Below are 17,308 nucleotides of genomic sequence, written 5' to 3' on the forward strand. Positions count from 1 at the left end.
AGTTTAGCTTCCAGATCAATAATCCTGATCTGGAATTCCTCTAGCTGCTTACACTTTCTGCAGACGTGTTTGTCCTGGATTGCCTTGGCATCCAAAATCTCCCACATACCACAGCTGTAACATAACACCTGTCCTGCCACTGTGCTTGTGCTATTAGTTAATTTACTTTAATTACTTTCTTAATTAACTTAGAATAATTCCTAGAATAATTCCTTGGAATAATTCCTACATATAGTGAAACTTACTGTGCTTATTAAATGCTAGTATCACCTACAATTAAAGTTATACTTTTCTTAATTACACAGAAATGTTTTTTCAGTATTTATTTTAATTAATTTATTTTATCTTTTATTTATTTTATTTTAAAGTGTTAGTTCTTTTTATAGATCTACCTTAACTCTGGTGTCCCAAGCTAGCTACTAACACACTGTCCCTTACATGAAGCACTTAACAAGCAAAAGCTAGCAAAACAGAACAGTTGACTCACCAGTTGTTCCCTTCTGCTTGTGTGCCTTAATTAGTTATAAGGTAGTTACATCAATATTAATTTTAAGTTTTTTTTCTAATTTGTAGCTATTTACACATACACCCTAACAGTAGTGTACTAACTCAGTTATTTACAGATACTCTCTGATAGCCTTCAATTCCACTTTCCAGGCCATATTGGTCTGTGTGTAGTGGTGATAGCAAAGTCCCAGGCTTTGGGTGGAATGTGGTGACCTGGTGCCCAGCGCTCTGCTAGAAACCATCTGCAAGAGCACAGATGAGTAAATCAGTAAGCTCAGGGTTCAAAGAAAGAAGGCACTGGATGGTAGGGTGAGTGAGCATACAACACTGGCACCTGTAGGTAGGCTTCACTGCTTTTGGCCAACGGGGGTGAAATTCCTCATGATCACTGGTAGTAACTTCATGGTTATGGCATTATAATGCCAAAAATGTCAAGGAAATTTGCATTTAACTTACATGCCATTGTGCTGATGTGCCATTATTATGCTAAACATAAATTTCTTCAATCTTCTTAACACTGTAAATATAATACCTGTCAAAAGGCTTTGTAGTTTCAATATTGAAATTGTTGTTACAATTGGTAACTGCAACTGCACCAACTGCAATTGGTGTTACTTTAGACCTCTGCCCCCAACGCATCCACCAGCCCACCCCCCGCCACTCCCCATCGACGCATACACACAGCCACACAAAAAGCAGGTCCACTATATTGGATCTGCAGGAAAGCAAGGCATATTTTCAGTAGGAATGCTCTTGAACGCTCAGAATAAAGGAGAGAAAGAGATGGAAGGTGTTATGTGTGTGTATGCAGTTCTCCTGCAAAGACATAAGTAAATAAGGGTATGGCTGGCAGTAGAGGAATGTGCATCATGTGTGGTGAGAGAGGTGAAGTGAGAGATGTGGGGCTGTAAAGATGTTAGAGTGAAGAAAGAAGTTTTAGGGGTTGCATAAGGCACTTTTTGTGTATTGGGGGAGGTGTGAAGCCATAATACAAGCTAAGGAGTTAGTAGGTGCCCTTAATCAAAGCTCAGTGTGAATGGTTAGATATATGAATGTTGCTTTAAGAGAGCAAAGAGTGTGATGGTGTCAGGGTGGGCAAGGAAGAAAGAAAAACCACTTTACCAGATGTGGTATGACCACTGAATTTCTTCCTGCACTGATCTTCTGTCCTGGCCTTGAGGAAGTTGGCTGACAGAGCCATTGCAATTCCCTTCCAGGCAGCATGGCTTACTGGACTGCTGACCCAAAAGTTTGTGTCTCCTCTCCTCCATCTCTTGGAAGGACACATCAAGGTTCCTCCTCAAAGAACTTCAACATTCTTCTTCTCCCACTTCTTTTGTGCTGCTACCCAGTGGGCACGGGTGTTGCCTGCATTACCATGTTGCTGCCAAGAAAGAACAAAGTTATGGGTTAGAGCTGCCATGGAGAAATTTGAGCAGGACTGAGAGACAATATACTTTTGGCAACCTTAACTGTCAGTCTCCCAGGGTTGAAGAGAAGAAACTGCAGATTGCTTTTAAACAGTTATACTGTTAATGTACAAGTTTCCTGTGAGTTAAGCTGCTTACATTTGTTTTGTATATGAATTATCCCAGAGTTAACACCTGCTCATATGCAAATGAATTACCCTGGAAATTTCCATGCCACTCCCCCTGCTGGTGAATAGCATTGTTTCTAGCATGATAATTGCACTGCAGACATTGAGGTAGCACAGAGCCAATGCAGGCTAAATTGGAAAGCCCTCAAAAACGGATGCAAGGATCATGATGCACAATTAACCTGCACCCATTGATTGAAATGCAGGCAGCATGCCAACTTGGTGCATTTTCAAATCCCATACACCACCAACTGCACCACTAGCCTCAGACACCCCTCAATTCACTATGCTGTGTTATTGGCTCTTAATACAAACATATCAAACACCAAAGCAATGATTGGTAAACTAAACAAAGGGTTCTTTATTGGAGAATAACAGGATTCTGGGAGAGCTCTTTAATACACATGCTACTTGCTGACTAACACTGCTCCACCTACTGTTTCACACGTTAGCTTATGTCACTTCCTGTGATGATGTACACTGGAGTATTTACATATTCAGTAGTATATTAATCAGTATTAAAGTAATTTAAGCAATATTGCAACACACTATGTTGTGTGATTGCCTTTAAGAGTAATGTACCTTTAAGATCTTAGTATACTAATGAGCCAAGTACCAGGACATCGTCATGTGACTACATGCCAGTCTCACTCTGCTACTGTAACACCAAGAGACAAGTTCTGTAATAGTTAGCTCTATACTGTATATAGTTGTTAGCTGTTTAATAAACCTGTTTGAGATCTTCTCATTGTATGGTAGCAGCTGTGGTGAGAAGAAAAAAGTCCAGGTTTGAAGACCACAGGGGAAACAGCTCTGAAAATGACTTTGCTACAGCCACTGGTGAGAGAAAGTTCCAAAAAATACTGGCTGAAACAGTAAGAAAAAAAGAACTTACCCCAAGCTGTAGAAGACAGAGCTGAACGACAGGCTGCAAATCAATCACTGTGATCAGGTGAGTCAGTCTGCCATCGGTAGAGGAATCCATGATTTAAAAAAAAGAGCTGTGAGACCAAATAATGTAGCTGGTGATGGTATCAACACCCATTGAAGCATTTTAGAAAGACCTCTTGGGGAAAAAGGAAGGTCACAACATTGATGCACTGCTGGAAGATGGCAGAAAATATGAAGCCATTGTAGCTGGACAACAGCACCTGCAAGTACTAAGTGCAGCCAACAGTATCGACTCCATAACCAGGTCAAAAAGAGCAAGCAAGCCGTGTGGTAACTGTGATTGGTCCCACTCACTGCGAAATTGCACTGCATTTCGAGACCTGTGCAAGGCATGCAGTGTAAAAGGACACTGGGCCCGCCTATGCAGGAATTCTGGCTCCAAAGATGCAGCCAGAAATAACAGTCAGACACAAGCAAACAGAAGACAGGCACAGAAACACAGCAATGGCAGCAAGGAAAGCAGCAGAGACATGCATAAACGCAAGCTGCTACATGAGGTCCACAGCAAAACAGACCTGAGACAAGACCCTAAGAGAAGTAAGTCTCAATCAGAAGATGAGCAAGCATTCCACATTATGAACCTGACTCACCACGTTGGCGAAGTCAAGCAAATGGAAGCTTTCACCACCATCAACATCACATGCCCAAAGAAAGCTGGCAAACTTACATTAAAGGTCAAGATTGACACCGGCGCTAGTGCAAATATCCTACCAGTCCGAATCCTGAAAGATATGTACCAGAGGATATAACGGACATCTGCCAAACTATCTGCATACAATGGGTCACCCATCCCTTGCAGTGGCACATTAACAATGCAATGCAGATATGGCAAGTCGGCTTAGAAACCACACACATTCTACCTAGTAGACACGAGCGGACCAGCAGTGGCAGGATTACCAGCATGTAAGGACCTCAACATCATAACTATCCACAAGAGCATTGTCAAGCGAAAATCTCCAAGGACCGGAACCTGCTCGCAGACTCTGGTCAGCATCAAACGGTGCAGTCTGGAAAGCCAGCAACAGCACAACTATGCCACACCTTTGCTACTGCCCTATGGATAGGCGCCAGCACCACAATGAGCCAGAACAGACAGGTATCTCCATGAGACCAAGTACTTCAGATGCAGAGGATGAGGAGAGGTGAAGGACACACAATGTCCTGAAGAGACAGAGGAAGAATGATTTGAAGCCATGTCTATTGGCTCTTCCAGGTGAGGTGCCGGAACTTTCCAAGAATGATGAGACACCGAAAGTAGTCATTTTGAGAAAAGCAACAGGGTATGTTAACAGGCTAAAGACAGAGCAATAGAAAATGAATACAGCAACAGATGAGACGCAAAGTCCCCAAGGAAGAACTGTCAAGTAACCAAGGCTATTCTCTATTCTTGTAATTTTCATAATCTCTAGCCATGTGTAAATAATTTTGATGTTATCTAATGTTATGTGTTTTTACTGTTAGCATAAAAGACTTATCTTTGGAAAGAAGGGGAATGTTGTGTGATTGACTTTAAGAGTAATGTACCTTTAAGATCTTAGAATGCTAATGAGCCAAGTACCAGGATGTAGTCATTGACTGCATGCCAGTCTCACTCTGCTGCTGTAACACCAAGAGGCAAGCTCTGTGATAGTTAGCTCTGTGTTGTATATAGTCGTTAGCTGTTTAATAAACCTGTTTGAGATCTCCAAACAATCTGAACTCCACGCATCTCATTTATGTTGCATCAGACAACATAAAAAAAGCTTCTCATTGCAACTACACCCCAACACTCACTTCCCAACAATCTCTATCAATCACGACTCACATCTGGCATTCATATGCTTCACCGCATCCTCACGCACTTAGCACTGCTGCAAGCCTCACACCCATATCTGACAGCTTGCACACACTGCCAGCTATTCAACAATGACAGCCATATCACCCAAATATATTGCACAACAGTCACTGATACATTTTCCTCTCTCTTGCAGGGCAATGTGCTGCACCAACCATAGGCAGCAGGAGCTAACCAGAGGAGGACAGGTGCGCTTAAATGTCCTAACACCCTCAGAGGAACCCATGCTGGCCATTATTGGAAAGACAATTGCTAAGTCTGTGGTCAGCAATGGCATTGAATCAATTGAAAATGATGGTATCCTCATATCTAATCCACCTTTTCACATCCCATTTCCACCTCATCCCACAATCTCTTCTGACTTACAAGATGCAGATGATGTAAAGATGCACCCATTATTTCCCCCCTCCCCTTATCCTTGTGTCTTTGCTTAGTCAGATATCCAGATGCCTCCATTCCCGCCACTCAGGGCGGGGGTGGGGGGCTGATAAAATTAAGCCCATTGTCTATAAATTCAGTGCCTGAAGTGTATTATTTTATAATTAGATCACCTAATATTTATTTGAAAGGAACTCTCTGACCCATGTCATCCTAACAAATCAGTTCCAATAAAATTTCTCTCTCCATTATTTTTGTAGGTGCTTCAACTCATTAAAATCAATGAATTTGGTATAATAATCATACCGAATCTTCTGTGGTCCTATAAGAGTGGATAAACATTTGAAGCAAAAGAAAGGTTACAGGGAGAGCAGGGCAGTGGGATTAGATTTGAATTTCTGTAGTAAAAAGCCAGCACAGGCTATAATGGGAAGAAATGGCCTCCTTCTGTGCTATATACCTCTCAGGTTCTATGGCATTATGATATGGCGCAATTGCAGGCCTTCTATTTTTAAATTTACTTATTATGACATGAGTGACAAGCTGATCAAAGTAGAAATTACAAACTATGTGTGAAAGGATGAGAAAGATTACAATGATATGAGCCTTGAATATATAGGACATCTTTCACAGCCCTTTGCGACAAAACATTAGTCACTGCATTCCAAAACAAATCAATTTTGCGAAACCCTTTAAAACATCTCAACAATGTATTTCATATTTCTAGGTAAATTTTTCTTTCAACTATTCGTTTTTCTCTGTGGTAGCCCTCTTGATTTTAAGTCAGAAAGGCACAGGTTCACGCCTCACTCTAGTTACTTGAGCATATAATCCAGGTTGACAGTACTGAGTGCGCAAATAATTGTTGGCAGTACCATTTTCCAGTTAGATGTTAAAACAAGGCCCCCTTAAGAAGGATGCAAATTATCCATAATACTATGATCAGGGGGCTCACCCTGTGTGCGAAACAGCACTGACCCCTCAATCAATGCAACCACATAACATTCCCATTCCCCGGCTCCAGCTCATAACCACTGGCTGCGTAAAGAAATTCTTCCTCACATTCCCTCTGCATTTCTTGCCCAAAATCTTAAATCTGTGTCCCCTAGTCCTTGAACCATCACTTAATAGTAACAGCTTTTCTTTGTCTACCTTAACCAAACCTATCAGAATCTTGTGCACCTCTATCAAATCTCCTCTCAATCTCCTTTGCTCCAAGGAGAACAACCCCAGCTTCCCCAAAATCCCTCATCCCTGGAACCATTCTGGTAAATCTCCTTGCACCTCTCAAGGACACACAAATCCTTCCTAAAGTGTGGTGACCAGAACTGGACGCAATACCCTGATGGGCTGGCACTGCCCCGAGAGCACCCTCCGCACACTGCCACAGTTTTGTCACCTTTGACCCCACTCCTGACAACAATTCACTCTGCCCTCCCTCCTCCACCCTCTCTGCAAGTAACACTGCCTCACCTGATGGCTTCTCAGTGAAGCCAGCACTGAGGGTAGTTCTAAGGGCCCCCCCCCCCTTCCTGATGCTGGGTCCCTCAATCAGGCGCTAAATGCCTTTGAACGTGAGATGCCCCCCACCTCCCTCACCACCCAGCCTGCAAGCAACCCAGAGGGGTTTGTCATTTTTTTTAAGGTTACCTCCTTTAACTAGATGAGGCTCTGAAGCCCTGTTCCTGTGTGCCATTAGTTAAATCAGAACCAGTGAATAAAATTGCTGTCTATTGGGCTTTTAAGTACCTGAATTGCCTTCCCACCACATGGATGTGCTAAGTCCACCCTTTATGTCCGATGTCTTCCGTCCCGATTTTATGCCCCCCACCCGTCCATTCCTGTCTCCAACAGCCCTTTAAAATTCAGCTCATAGAGTCATAACAGCACAGAAGGAAGCCATTCGGGCCATCAAGCCCATGTCAGCTCTCTGTCGAGGAATTCAGTCACTCCCATTCCCCTGCTCTATCCTCGTAGCTCTGCAAGTTTATTTCCCTCAAGTGCCCATCCAATTTCCTTCTAAAATTATTGATCATCTCCGCTTCCACCACCCTTGTAAGCAGCAAGTTCCAGGTCATTATCAATTGCCGCATAAAAAAGTTCTTCTTCACATTTCCCCCATGTATCTCTTGCCTAACATCATAAATCTTAGAGATAATATGATGATCGGGATCAAATAGCACTGTAACATCACTAAAAGGCGGCACAGTGGCGCAGTGGTTAGCACCGCAGCCTCACAGCTCCAGGGACCCGGGTTCGATTCTGGGTACTGCCTGTGTGGAGTTTGCAAGTTCTCCCTGTGTCTGCGTGGGTTTTCCCCGGGTGCTCCGGTTTCCTCCCACAGCCAAAGACTTGCAGGTGATAGGTAAATTGGCCATTGCAAATTGCCCCTAGTGTAGGTAGGTGATAGGGAATATGGGATTACTGTACGGTTAGTATAAATGGGTGGTTGTTGGTCGGCACAGACTCGGTGGGCCGAAGGGCCTGTTTCAGTGCTGTATCTCTAAATAAATTTTAAAAAACAGCTGCCGTATTTTATGTAAGCGACAGGGGTCTCAGTGACCGGCTCAGAAGCCGGCGAGAGCCCCACGTCGCCTCTTTTCGGGAAGGCCCACGGCATCACATAGAAACATAGAAAAATAAGAGCAGGAGTAGGCCATTCGGCCCTTCGAGCCTGCACCGCCATTCAATACGATCATGGCTGATCATCCAAACTCAGTACCCTGTTCCCGCTTTCTCCCCATATCTCGTTGAAACATAGAGTGCAAATCAGGCAATTAACTGGGCAAAAGTGGGCCTTCCCCGGCATTAAGGACCCTGTCGACAGAAGTCCCGTCCGCTGAGAGCTGCCAGCCAATCAGAGGCTGGCAACTGTTTTACAGCGCAGCACCACTGGGGAGGCGGTGGCTGCTGCCCAGAATGCACCCATCGGAGTCCTAGGATATCCAATGGACCTCGGCCATAGGTGAGTGATGGTGGGAGGGATTTGGTGGTCAGGGGATCGCAGGGTGGGGGGTTGGCAAGAAGAGCAGGAGGCTGTTTGTCAGGGGCCCCCCCTTCCTGATGCCGGGTCCCTCAATCAGGCACTAAGTGCCTTTGAACAAGAGACGCTACCCTCCCCCACCAACCGCAGGAGCCTGCAAGCAACCCACAGGGGCTTGTCATTTTAAAATAATTCATTCAAACGATATGGGCATCGCTGGCTAGGCAAACATTTATTGCCTATTCTGAATTGCCCTTGGGAAGATGGTGGTGAACTGCCTTCTTGAACCGCTGTAGTCCATGTGAGGTAGGTGCACCCACAGTGCTGTTAGGAAGGGAGTACCAGGATTTTGACCCTGCGACAGTGAAGGAATGGCGATATAGTTCTAAGACAGGATGGTGTGTGGCTTGAAGGGGAACTTGTAGGTGGTGGTGTTCCCATGCATCTACTGCCCTTGTCCTTCTAGATGGCAGAGGCCACGTTTGGAAGGTGCTGTTTAAGGAGCCTTGCTGAGTTGCTGTAGTACATCTTGTAGATGATACACACCGCTGCCACTTTGCATCAGTGGTGAAGGGAGTGAATGTTGAAGGTAGTGGATGTAGTACCAATCGAGTGGTCTGCTTTGTCCTGGATGGTGTCGAACTTCTTGAGTGTTGTTGGAGCTGCACCCATCCAGGCAAGTGGAAAGTATTCCATCAGACAGCTGACTTGTGCCTTGTAGATGATGGACAGGCATTGTAGAGACAGGAGGTGAGTTACTTTCTGTAGAATTCCTAGCCTCTGACCTGCTGTTGTAGCCACAGCTTTTATGTGCCTGGTCCAGTTCAGTTTCTGGTCAATGGTAACCTCCAGGATGTTGTAAGTGGGGGATTTAGCAATGGTAATGCCATTGAACGTCAAGGGGAGATAGTTAGATTCTCTCTTTTTTGAGATGGTCATTGTCTGGCACTTGTATGGTGCTAATGTTACTTGCCACTTATCACCCCAAGACTGGATATTGTCCAGGTCTTGCTGCATCTGGACATGGGCTATTTCAGTATCTGGGGAGCTGTGAATGGCGCTGAACTTTGTGCAATCATCAGCGAACAACCCCACTTCTGACCTTATGACAGAGGGAAGATCATTGATGAAGCAATTGAAGGTAGTTGGGCCTAGGACACTACCCTGAGAAACTCCTGAGTGATGTCCTGAGACTGAGATGATTGACCTCCAACAACCGCAACCATCTTCCTTCCTTTTTGCTAGGTATGACTCCAACCAGCAGAGAGTTTTCTCCCTGATTCCCATTGATTCCAGTTTTACTGGGGCTCATTGATACCATACTCGGTCAAATGCTCCCCGTGTGGCATATGGCCCATCGAACCTGCTCCGCCATTCAATATGATCACGGCTGAGCTTCTGCTTCAATTCCACTTTCCCGCCCGTTCACCATATCCCTTGATTCCCTGAGAGATCAAAAATCTGTCTATCCCAGCCTTAAATGTATTCAATGATGGAGCAACCTCAACCCTCTGGAGTAGAGAATTCCAAAGATTAACAACCCTTTGAGTGAAGTAATTTCTCCCCATCTCAGTCCTAAATGATCAGCCTCTCATCCTGAGACTGTGCCCAGCTTCTTTAGTCTCTTCACAAAGCTGAATTCTCTCATCCCTTATACCATTCTAGTAAATCTTCTCTGAATCCTTACAAAGGCCTATTGATTATGTCTCATTGGGCATTACTTGCCCACTTAAAGGCCTCAATTGGCAGCGGGGCAAGCAGGCCATCCACGTGCCTTCCTGCCACTGACTTAATTGGGGTGGAGGCCCCCACCTGCCACTATCCCACCCCATTAAATGCTCTCCCTGCCTTCAAACTCACCGTGGAGGCGAACATAAAATCCATCCCAAAAAATCTTACAGCCATTCGGCCCAATATACCTGCGCCAGCTCTTTGAAAGAGCTTTCCAATTCATCTCACTCCCCAACTGTTACACAAATTATTCCCCTTCTACAATTTATTCCCCTTCAACTATTTGGTTCTATATCAAATGAGGCCATCTGGATGGAGATCAAAAATAAAAAAGGGGCAGCCACACTACTAGGAATGTACTATAGACCCCCAAATAGTGAGAGGGAGATCGAAGAACAAATATGTAGGCAAATATCTGAGTGCAAAAGCTATAGGGCTATAATGGTTTGGGATTTCAAGTATCCTAATATCAACTGGGATACAAACAATGTGAAGGGCACAGAGGGCACAAAATTCTAGAACTGCATTCAACAGAACATTTTTAGCCAGCGCATAATAAGCCCAATGAAAGGGGGAGCAATTCGAGATTTAGTCTTTGGTGATGAAGCTGGGCAAGTGGATGAAGTTGCCTTGGGTGACCATTTTGGAGATAATGACCATAATACTATCTAAGTGGCATAATCATGGAAAAGGACAAAGATAAAACAGGAGTACAAATTCGAAATGGGGGAAGGTAAATTTTACAAAATTGAAAGGTGATCTAGCAAAAGTAGACTGGATACAGCTACTTGAAGGAAAATCAGTGGCAAACCAGTGGGAGGCTTTCAAAAGCAAGATTCTGCAGGCACAGTGTAGGCATGTCCCTACAAAGATAAAGGGTGGCACGGCCAAGTCTAGAGCCCCCTGGTTATCTAGAAGCTTAGAGAGTAAGTTAAAGCAGAAAAAGAAAGCTTATGACAATCACAAAAAACTTAATACTTTCGAAAGCCTGGAGAAGTATAGGAAGTGTAGGGGTGAAGTAAAAAAGGAAATTAGAAAAGCAAAGAGAGGACATGAAAAATTATTGGCAGGTAAAATCAAGGAAAACCCATTAAGAGCAAATGGATAACGAAGGAAAGGGTAGGGTCTATCAGAGATGTACAAGGTAACTTACACATGGATGGAGAAGATGTGTGCAGGGTTCTTAATGAGTTTTTTGTCTCTGTCTTCACAAAGGAGAGGGATGATGTAGACAATGTAGTAAGAGAGGAATATGAATTAATAGATACAATAAGCATAACGAAAGAGAAAGTACTAAAGGGTCTGACATCCTTGAAAGTGGATAAATCGCCAGGGCCAGATGGATTGCATCCCAGGTTGTTAATGGAAGCCAGGAAGGAAATAGCGGATACACTGAGGATCATCTTCAAATCCTCACTGGATACGGGCGAGGTGCCAGAGGATTGAAGGTCTGTGACCGTTATACCGTTACCTAAAAAGGGTGCGAGGGATCGGCCAAATAATTATAGGCCAGTCAGTCTGACCTCGGTGGTGGATAAATTATTAGAATCAATTCTGAGGGACAGGATAAACTGCCACTTAGAAAGGCATGGATTAATTAGGGATAGTCAGCATGGATATGTTAAAGGAAGGTCATGTCTAACTAACTTGATTGAGTTTTTTGAGGAAGTAACAAGGAGGATTGATGAAGGTGGTGCAGTGGATGTGGTCTACATGGATTTTAGTAAGGCATTTGACAAGGTCCCGCATGGCAGACTGGTCAGAAAAATGACAGCCCAAGGGATACAGGGGAATGTGGCAGGTTGGATCTAAAACGAGCTCAGTGAGAGGAAACAAAGGGTAGTAGTCAACGGATGTTTAGCAAATGGAAAGTGGTTTCCAGTGGCATTCCACAGGGTTCAGTTTTGGGACCCTTGCTGTTTGTGGTATATATTAATGATTTGGACTTAAATGTGGGAGGCATGATTGGGAAATTTGCTGATGACACAAAAATTGGCCGTGTAGTTGATAGTGAAGAGGATAGCTGTTAACTCCAGAATGATATCAATGGTTTGGCAGAGTGGACAGAAAAGTGGCAAATGAAATTCAATCCAGAGGTAATGCAGTTGGGGAGGACAAACAATAAACGGGATGATATTGAGAGGGGTTGAAGAAGTGAGAGACCTTGGAGTGCATGTCCACAGGTCCCTGATGGTGGCAGGACAGGTAGATAGAGTGGTGAAGAAGGCATAAGGAATTCTTTCCTTTATTGGCCGAGGTATAAAATACAAAAGCAGGAATGTAATGCTGGAACTGTATAAAGTGCTGATTAGACCACAGCTGGAGTATTGCGTTACCGTTCTGGTCACCACATTACAGAAAGGACATAATTACTCTGGAGAGAGTACAGAGGAGATTTACAAGAAGGTTGCCAGGGCTTGAAAGTAGCAGCTATGAGGAAAGATTAGATCAGCTAGGGTTGTTTTCCTTGGAACAGAGGAGGCTGAAGGGTGACTTAATTGAGGTGTACAAAATTATGAGGGGCCGAGATAGAGTAAACAGGAAGGACCTGTTTCCCTGGAGGAGAGTCAGTTACCAGATTTAAGGTGATTGGTAGAAGGATTAGAGGGGACATGAGGAAAAACTTTTTCACCCAGAGGGTGGTGGGTGTCTGGAATTCACTGCCCAGATTGGTAGTGGAGGCAGAAACCCTCAACTCATTTAAAAAGGTACCTGGACATGCACCTGAATTGCTGTAACCTGCGAGGCTACGGACCAGCTGCTAGAAGGTGGGATTAGTTTGGGCGGTTAGATTTTCCGGCCAGTGCAAACACGATGGGCTGAATGGCCTCCTTCTGTACTGTAATTTTTCTATGGTTCTAAGTATTCATCTAATTCCCTTTTGAAAGTTACGATTGAATCTGCTTTCAAACTCTTTCAGATCATAATTATTCACTGTGTAAGGAAATTTCTCATCTCATCTCAGGCTCTTTTGCCAATTACTTTAAATCTGTGTCCTTTGGTTACTGTCCCCTGTGCCGCCATATTGATTTTATCGAAACCCTTCATGATTTTGAACACCTCTATTAAATCTTCCCTTAAACTTTCTCTGCTCCAAGGAGAACAATCCACAAGAACACAACAAATAGGAGCAGGAGTCGAGCATTTGGCTCATCGAACCTGCTATGCCATTTTTATCATTTGCACTTTTCGAACCTAACATGACATAACCTGAATGAATAATGGCAGGTCATGGAATATCATATACATCCCACCCTGGACGCTGCCCAGAACTTTAATACTTGTTAGTTTTCAAGTCATTAATGTGATACAAATCATATTCCATGGTTCCTCATCAAATTTCTTCTATAAAAACTATGGGATGAAATATTAAATTAAATACTGATTAGGGAAATTACAGGAAGATAAATGTTGATTTTCTATTACTGAGAACAAATTATGGCAATCTGCACCTAAAAGGCCTTTGTGGTAATCGTGTTATGTGAAATATGAAAACCAAAATACTCTGACAGACGTTGACAATGTCTTCACCGACATCTTATATTTATATAGCGCCTTTAACATAATAAAACATCCCAAGGTGCTTTACAGGAGCATTATATAACAAAGTATGACACTGAGCTGCAAAAGGAAATATTGGCCGGAATTTTACACCGTCCCAACGAGCAGGATGGTGGCGGGGGTGGCGGCATAAAATGGAGCAGGAGGCTCTGAGAGGCTTTCCTGACCCGCTCCTACCTCCACCGCCCTTTACGTAGGGTGGGGTGGTCGAAAAATGGCCATGTAAGGGCCTTCGCCCGCCTCCACGTGGATTTTACGTGGCAAGCAGGCATCCTGGAGCCTGGAAAGGCCGCCTGGAAAAACCAGGTGGCTGCTGATCGTCCCGGGAGGGGCCCTTCACCGGGCGCCCGATGGAGGGGCACCCCGCTATCCCAACCACCCCCAGCACCCAACACACCCCCTTCCCCCCAACCAACCACCCTTGCCTCACCAGAGTCCAACCAATTACCCCCGGCGAGGCAACCAAAACTTACCTTTCCTCCCAGCTCCACATCTTCTTCTATCTTCGGCTGGGCTGCAATCCCAGCAGTGGCCACCGCTCCCGGTGGCGCTGCTGGGACTAAGAGCTACCGGCCTGCTGATTGGCCGGAACAATTAAAGCCTGGGGACCCGTATAATACGGAACGGATCCCCAGGCAAGGCGGAAGCGGGTTCGCCACCGACTTTTAGATTGGAGGCCAGCTCCCAACTGCCCACCGTAAAATTCCGGCCATTAGGTCAGATGACCAAAAACTTGGTCAAAGAGGTAGGTTTTAAGGACTGTCTTAAAGGAGGAAAGTGAGGTGGAGAGGCAGAAAGGTGTAGGGAGGGTATTCCAGAACCTGGGGCCTCGGCAACTGAAGGCATGGCCACCAATGGTGAAGCGATTAAAATCAGGCATGCACAAGAGGCCAGAAATAGAGGAGTGCAGATATCTTGGAGCGTTGTGGGGACTGGAGGAGATTACAGAGATAGATAAAATATAATTTTAAAAAGGCAAGTTGGGAGCATTTCCAAGTAGCAAATAATAAGAGTTACTGTTAGAATACACAGCGACTGAGTGCAGGCATAATACTTATGTTTTTTTCTTTAGCCTATGATGTGACAGCCTCTAAGCATTAGTTAAAGACTTTTGACTTATGTTTGACAATGTATTTTAATGCCACAAGATGTTCAGAACATAATATCTGATCTTAGGAATTCCATGCTGCCTTGGCTCACACACTTTGCCCTAAAATATTTACTTGACAGTCGATTTGAGTTTAAGTAAACCTCTGGCTATCATGGAAGCACATAACCTGAGCTTGTCATTTTTTGGAGAAAATTTACATGAAAACATTGATATAATTTATGTTCTGGTGTTGACCCAGAGTCAAGAAGCAGCAGGTTTGAGTCATCCACTATTTGTCTGCGTGTGGTAAAAGAGGGTAAGATGTGATCCCAGAATGATTTTCGTTTCCTTGTTGTTGTCCCATTTGACCTTGTGAAGTGTGTGAAATCAAATCCTTGGTTCAAATTTGCTGTGAGTTAAAAGATCTTTAACAGGTCAGCAAAAGGGAATGTTACTTTTCTTTCTTTGTTAAACAAAATGCAGTTTACAGCATAATTCAAGCAGGCAAACTATTTCCATTGAACATTTTTGACAAATCATGTATTGTAAGTTATGTAAGTTGATAACAAAAAGGCTAATAGGAGAAATAAGCCCCTCTAGCAAACTGTGACCTTAACTGTAAGGAGGAAAAAGTATGCTTGGAAAAGAAAATAGTCAAATGTACTGTCATCTGTCACAAGCTGAAGTTAAGAGCATTTAGGATGTAGACTCGGAACACAGATCTAATGATTCTTATTTTTCTTAGAAACTATCATTTATCTGTATAGAATATATTTTGACTGTGTATTTGCTGTCAATCAGTTGTGGATTATCAATCAATAATGGATTATAAATTGATCTTTCAGTGTGAGTGTCATTACCCATCCATTATATTACCGACACTCATTAGCGGCACTTAAAATTAACTGAGAACCAACTATAATTACACCGTGCACTTTACAGCATGATGTTCTAAAAATATAATCATATCTAGATAATGCATCATTGAGTGGTAGGGGATTCAGTCCCCAATTTCAACTGGTGGAGGGAAGAGAAGGGGTGAATCCGACACCAGCAGGAAGGGAGGTATCACTGGAGGGAAACAGAGTTAATTCTGTCCTCTTAAACAGAGTAACCATTCAGTATGTTATCAATAATGCATTTATTAAAGTGATCATTTCAAATCACTCCCGCTGAGCTTATTTTAATTTTAGTAGGAACAAAACTGTGTAGTAAAATACCTCAGAATATGCTTTTATTAATCAGATTGTGTGTGTAAGATGCGCTGAAGAAGCTAAATATTTCTTTACTATGACATTAGATTAAGTGTTACATTCAAAAGCTGAGTTGGCTTAAGAAAATTAACTTACAGTTAATTTGAGCTATGTCTTGTGATCTGCATATTTTATGATTCAAAAGGCACCTAACAGAATTGAATTTTCTTAGCAATGGTTAAATTGAATAATTTAAATATCATTCAGTCACTTCAATGCTGCAGAGAAACACAGTACTGTACAACCAAATTCATTTGTACTTTTTCCTACTAACTGTGCCAGCAGAAGATATTTATTCCTCAATTTAAATCATTTCAAATCTCCCTGTGCTACTTCTTTTCAGCTCCTCTGTCTCCCATTTCCGTAGCTTTTTCCTTTAATTATTTGTACATTATTTTCCTTGGCTTTGGTCTTGTTTCCATTATGATGTGTTTACGTTTCAAACAGTCCCTGCTTCCTACTTATCATAGCTGGCTTATTGGCATTTCCTATCCCAGCACCCTCTGCCCTCTATACACTCTGTGTATTCTCCACTTAGTTAGCTATACCCTCACCTTCACAGCTCATGTCTCTTCACCTTTTTTTTCTAGAAACAAGCCATTTCCTATCTCATTTCTCCTTACAGAAGACATTTTTGGACAAGCTCCTGAAAAATGTCTAGCCTTAAATTGTGCCCGGTCCAGCACAGAGTTCCTACTGGGCACAGGTCCAGCTGTGTTTCATCAATCCGGCCTTTCTGCCTGTGCTGGAGGAGTAAGGTTGGCTTTGTAAATCATGTTCATTACTCACTTAACATTCCTAGCGGGCCAGGCCAGTGGTGACATAGTTGGTGGTGCTTGTCCCCCGTGGCGACAGCTCTGAGCTTCATGTTTTCAAACATGTTTTGTGAGGCTGCAGTGCTCTGATCTGAAGCTCTGAAGTTCCCCTAGATTATAAGTGGAAAAGGCTGCAACAGTATAGAGAATGTGCTGCTGACTCAGCGTGCTTTTCGCCAGCAAAGTCACAATTTTCAGCCTGTTACCTTTATGAAGCTTTCCTCTTGCTTTCCAAATGCCCTCTTCCTTCCATTTTCCAACAGGTTTGGATGAACTAAGTGGTATGATCTCATCTGATTTTCACCATTGTGGAACTAGTAGACGCCTGTGAGATTTCCTGCTTTGTATCACAAAGGGAAAACAAATATTGTTACATGATGAACATTTTGATCAACTATTGTCACAATTGTAGGTCTTAACCCTTTAGCATCACGATGTAACCAGTGCTCTGAAAGCAAATTATTGTGAAACCATTTATAGTAATGTTATTTGCTCTAACAAACAATATTATGTGAGGAGTGTGACTGTAAATGGAGCCAACTCATTGCACTTTACTTACTGGCAGTTTGATGAAATAAAGAAAGCACATAGTTCAAGTTCAGTTACAG

The sequence above is a fragment of the Heterodontus francisci genome, chromosome 4 (genome assembly GCF_036365525.1).
Source record: "Heterodontus francisci isolate sHetFra1 chromosome 4, sHetFra1.hap1, whole genome shotgun sequence".
In the NCBI taxonomy this organism is placed as follows: domain Eukaryota; kingdom Metazoa; phylum Chordata; class Chondrichthyes; order Heterodontiformes; family Heterodontidae; genus Heterodontus; species Heterodontus francisci.